At 32.5% G+C, this 5,433-nt stretch overlaps 1 long non-coding RNA gene across 3 annotated transcripts; it reads right to left on the bottom strand.

The window, feature by feature from the left end:
• Positions 1-292: 292 nt before the first annotated feature.
• Positions 293-1,639, bottom strand: LOC106342383. Of its 3 annotated transcripts, none has more exons than XR_001269829.1 (3): positions 1,248-1,639; positions 560-1,014; positions 293-478 (listed from the first exon to the last, which is right to left on the bottom strand). It is a non-coding gene; the product is annotated as an uncharacterized LOC106342383 (long non-coding RNA). The 3 variants fall into 3 exon arrangements; XR_001269830.1 differs by having other exon boundaries at positions 560-790; positions 1,248-1,638; XR_001269831.1 differs by having other exon boundaries at positions 560-671; positions 1,248-1,630.
• Positions 1,640-5,433: the final 3,794 nt, after the last annotated feature.

Below are 5,433 nucleotides of genomic sequence, written 5' to 3'. Positions count from 1 at the left end.
TCGAGTTTAGTACTTGGACAAAGCTCAACGAATTTTTATTTTTCTCTCCCACATTTCGTTACTTGATCTCAACGATCTTCTTGATTTTTTTCCTATCTATATCCAAATGAACAACACCATATCACTGAATCTTTAGTTGTTATCAGTTACAAGATCACAAAATAGCATCTCTACGTAGCTCGTCCGTATGGCTTCCGGAATAAGTTCAAGCATTCAAGGAAGCTAAGGTTTACTGACAGTCACACTGGTTTTACTTTTGTCTATATACCAATTAGAACGTGAAGAAAAAAGCAAGCTGAAAATACTAAACATGTTTAGTTACGTCAGACTCTTTTGACCTGTTGATATTGTAATAGTTACAACATAATTGCATTGACAAACTTTCAGCACGACTACAAGGCATATTACCTGCAGTCAATTGAAAAAAGTCTTTAACCTCTCATATATCAAACTGAAATTTGCTTTCCTGTTCCAATACCTACAAGTGACAAGAGATACATATACATGAAATGTCAGCAAAATATTCTATTATATTCCAGCATGTGTTAAAAAGTATTACCTTGAGACGTGAAGTTACTTCAAAAGGAAGAGCAAAATGACTGAAATTTATTGATAAACTCAATTGAGAATGTCTTCTAAACGACTAATTTAGGAGATCAGAGGACAGAGAACTGCAACATTGGCAACTGAGACAAGTTAGCGCAATGGAGTACATGTACATGGACCGAGGATAATGGATCATACAATAACTGAACCAAAGGAACCATAACATGATAGTTGGTGAAACGCCCTGCACACAAATTCTAATGAGAAGCTGTTGCTCTACTCTTGTTCCACATGCATGAGTGATAATGCTCGCATCAAGGCCAATATTTTTATTCGCGCTATTCAACAAGGAGATTTTTCTCTTGGAGGAAATCATACTTTGGCCAAGAGACGTATCACTACTCTAAGTGAACTATCATCTTCCTTTCTCCAAGAGAAGAACATGGAGTTTCTTTTCTCTAGATTACACTGAAATAACATTTAATTACCTAAACAGCATTTACAAAAGAAAGTTTAAGAGATAACAAAATTGCCTAAATCAAATTCTTTAAATCAAGGGTGAAACCTTTTCATCCACAATTCATAAAAGCTACAAAGATCACAGAGCCTAATCTAAAAATCGTCATAGGTTTTTTTATCAAGACCCCACAATACTTTCTTATTCAATTCGAATCTGGATTTAAAAAATTCAAACTTCTTACCTTTTCGTTAGGATTACTAAGGAGACGAAACAGATGAGAGAAAATTCTGGCGTCAAAAACGGCTTGAACTACCGCTTCAAATCCACAAGCGAAAATCCCTAGTGCTGCCTGCAGATTGCACGAGGATACAAGAGCTTTTGGTATGGTTTCTGACTATCTGGTTTTTGACCAGAGAATCGACTCACCTTTCAGAATTTGGCTCAGATTAAAACCTAATCCATAGAAATTTTCTATGTGTTTAGATCCATTTGCGGTCCTAGAAAGAAACCTCAAACAGAGAAAACATATTTGAAGAAATTCAAAATCAAGAAGTGTATAGGTTGCGACCGGTAATTACGAGAGAAAAATGGAGTAATTATAAAAGTGAAAATGAGAGGAAAGTGAAAAAGGTGAAAAAACAAAAATAATACTAGTATTATACGTTTGGCCAAAAAAAATAGTATCAAGCGTTCATATATATAAAAATATTTGCCTCCCTCTTATTGCGCCACGTCAGATTACACATAAGAAAATCGTTTTATGGCATTGCGACACGTGTCCAGAGAGGGAAACCGCTGCGTTTCATTAAACGTTCGTATAATCCAAGATCTTAATGGGCTTTACCTTGAATTTGAAAGTGGGCTCCGTAAAACGATTATACAAGATACAAATTTGATAATCAACTCCGCATAACAGCTGTCGTCTCTCCTTCCACCGCCTTAGCTTGGCCGAGTAATTGCTATCAGTAATGCATGTCAATGGATTCAACCCACTAATGTGCTATTAAAGTTAGATTTTTTGGCTTCTCTTTCAAGCTAAGTTGTTATATATACTGGCCCTCTTCTCTTCTGCGGATGAAACTCCAAAGTTTTTTCTGCATCTATTTATCACACGATCTCTCTCTGTCTCTTTTTAATTATGGTGATTTACAGGAGACTATGGCTGAGAGCTATAACCATGGCCTCTATCAGATCTGACTCCATCAGACAGATCTACCGAGCATCTCACGGTTTCAGTGACTATTGCTTGGCTCAACAACGGCGGCAGTGAAGATGGTGATTCTTGCTTGGCCTGATGGTGGCGGTTGGAGCGTGTTGAATCGAGAGTGGTTTCGCTTGAAGCTCCGACGGTGCCGGTGCGATGACAAAACTCGACCTCGGCGGAACACCTAAATCACCGATGGAAACTCGCCAGAGATGAAAACTCGGAGACGTCGCCGGAATAATATATATATGCATCTGAATAATATATGTATATATTTTATACTCTCTATTTTACTTCAATTTTTATAGTCTAAAAATTGATATTTTAATCTTATTTAGTATGACAATAAACAATAAGTACTCTCAAGTCTAAAAATAAATATAAGGCCCAAATGTCGATTCATTTATAAGTATTTTCCAACAAATTACATACATCAGATTTATATAAAACATAAAATAAATAGTAAAATGGTATAACATTAAAAATCTGTCATTAAATAAATACTTTACTTTGTTATTTTTACCGATCAAAATATGCTTCATTTTATTAACAATAATTGTTTTGTGATTTTATATTTTATAAAAATAGAAAAGAAAAACAAATTATCTGTCATGCAGTTTACTTAATTCCACTTAATTGCAACAGTTTTGAAGTGTAAGCTCCTAAAGTTCTATAATAACAGAATTTTACATATATAATGTTATATACTAATTAGAAGAATATAATTACTAAAATATATTTTATAAGTTCTATTGTTATTATATTCTAATTTTTCTAAAATTTAATTCTAATAATTTTAGTAATATATATTATTTCTTTTTAAAATATCAAAGAATCCACGCCGTGCGAAGCAGTTAAAAGTATTTCTTGACTTAAATTTCTGTGTTTTTTCTTTAGCTTAATACATGTCTATTTTTTTAATTGGGCATGTACTGCAAAAAAAAAAAAAAAATTGAGTTGTATCTCTATCGAGGCAAGGAGATGCATGTTTTTATCTCTAATCACCAATCTTTGGTTTATGTAACATAGCTAACAATAATGTTTATGAATCATGAATATGAGAAAGGCTTAGCATTCCCTCCAAAAATAGTAATAAATTAAGTTTTTTTTAACTCTGATTCTCTTAAATGATATTGACTCTGAGAATTTGTCTGTGAAGCGGTTGAATCAACCTTGCTTACGACTGGAACCGTACTAAAGTAGATAAAAACATGATAGAAGCTAAGCCATAATATGGAGAATGTATGGTGACTATGACTCAACTTACTTCTTTACAAACTGACAGCTCAATACGTTTGTATCTATAAGTTGGTTAAATATCAACAAGACAAAAAATATTTCCTTCTGATTAACTTTTGTCTAGAGAGCTTGATTGTGTGTTCTTAAGATAACTCTTATGAAAATGAACAAAATACAAGTCTTTTGTATTTAATTTATTCTAAATTCTAAAGCACAAGTAGGACTCAAAAACTAAGACCCACCTAACACAATACAAATCTACATAAAATACAATTGTTGTCATGACTCTATGTTTTACTACGCTAACCAACACAAACCAAACTCAAAATACATAAACCTTACGGTCCACTTATACATCAATGTAGAAAACAATTCATATAAGCTAATATTTTTGCTAAAGCAAGTTATAAAAACTGCACTAGCCCTCACAAAGAAAATAAAAAGTCCACAGCGAAAACCTACCTATAAAACTCATGTTATTTCCACCAATGCATTCACTCAACCAAAATCGCATTCCATTATATGCACAAGAAACCACACTTAATTAAATAATATAGTCCAGCTACAAAAACTCAAAAACAATTCAAAGAACATGATTTTCATGTTGAATCATCTATCCATCAATTTAAACTTGACAAAAACAAACCAACTACAACATCATTTGCCAACCAACTCTCACAATTGGATTTCCATATTAACAATCATACATTTATAGTAAAAAAATATAAATATAACACATTCCGCGCGTAGCGCGGACCGACCCTAGTATTTCATATAAAAGTACCTAAAATAAAAGTAAAAGAATTTTAGTCGAGAGTACAATTTAAAGTATTTTTTAATTTTATTAACAGTGCCTAAAATAAAAGTAAGAGAACTTTACATGATTGGTAAACGTTTAACTGAATTCCAAAGTAAATTATTTTTAAGCTAAAACATTTACTCTACCATGTACATACAGTCATACTTTTAGTATTATTTTTCATATAAAAGTATTTCAAACTCCATAGAAACTAGATTTTAACAAAATCTCATAGACATTGAATAACAGTTAATTTGAACTCTTTATAACAAATACTAGGCCTGAGACTTTTATCCGAGATCCGGATTCGATCCGAGATTCGATCCGGATCCGATCCGAAAATCTGGATATCCGGAGAGGCAATCCGGATCCGGATAGTAAAATGTTAGATCCGTCAAAGCCGAATCCGGATCCGGATATCTTGATTTTTTAGTCCGGATATCCGGATCCGTAAATTTTATTAATAATTATTTCAAAAATATTAATATCTATATATAAAAACTAATTTTATTTAATAAATTTTCATTTTTATAATACTATATAAAAATTTTATGTAAATTTTGTAATATTATACATAAAAATAATTAAAAACATTATTTATCTTTTTTATTTTTAAATTATTGTTAATATTTTATATATATTAATATTATTTTTTATTTATTTTAAGGATCCAAATCCGGATCTGGATATCTGCTAGATATTATAATTTTTAGAAGGATATCCGACACCCGGATATCCGCGAACCCCGGATCCGGATAAGGATAGTAAAATTACGGATCCGTCGGATAAGGATCCGGATCCGGATATCTTAAAATTGTCCGGATACCCGATCCGTCTCAGGCCTGACAAATACTCAATCCACAACAGTAGATTTCATTTAAGATTTGAATTCCATTAATTTTCATTGAATTCACTAATTTAATAACATCCGATAACTTTATTTTAGTGAATAGTTGAATGGAACAGTTGTAATCTATCTATAATAATAAAGTTGGCTTATCAGCCCTCTTAAGCGTCCACGTCATCCTTCGCATAGGGGGTTTTTATGCCACGTGGCAACTCAAAACAAACTTTTTTGTTCTTTTATCTGGGCTTCGAACGTGTTTTTCTTCCGGGCTCAATATCCTGTTTGATTGAGAAAACGAAACTCAATACCCTTTCCTCGATGAAGCCATATGGGATTAA

Source organism: Brassica oleracea, chromosome C4, assembly GCF_000695525.1.
Source record: "Brassica oleracea var. oleracea cultivar TO1000 chromosome C4, BOL, whole genome shotgun sequence".
Classification (NCBI taxonomy): Eukaryota; Viridiplantae; Streptophyta; class Magnoliopsida; order Brassicales; family Brassicaceae; genus Brassica; species Brassica oleracea.
The sequence above is the reverse complement of the archived record's forward strand: the minus strand, read 5'-3'. Positions and strand labels throughout refer to the sequence as shown.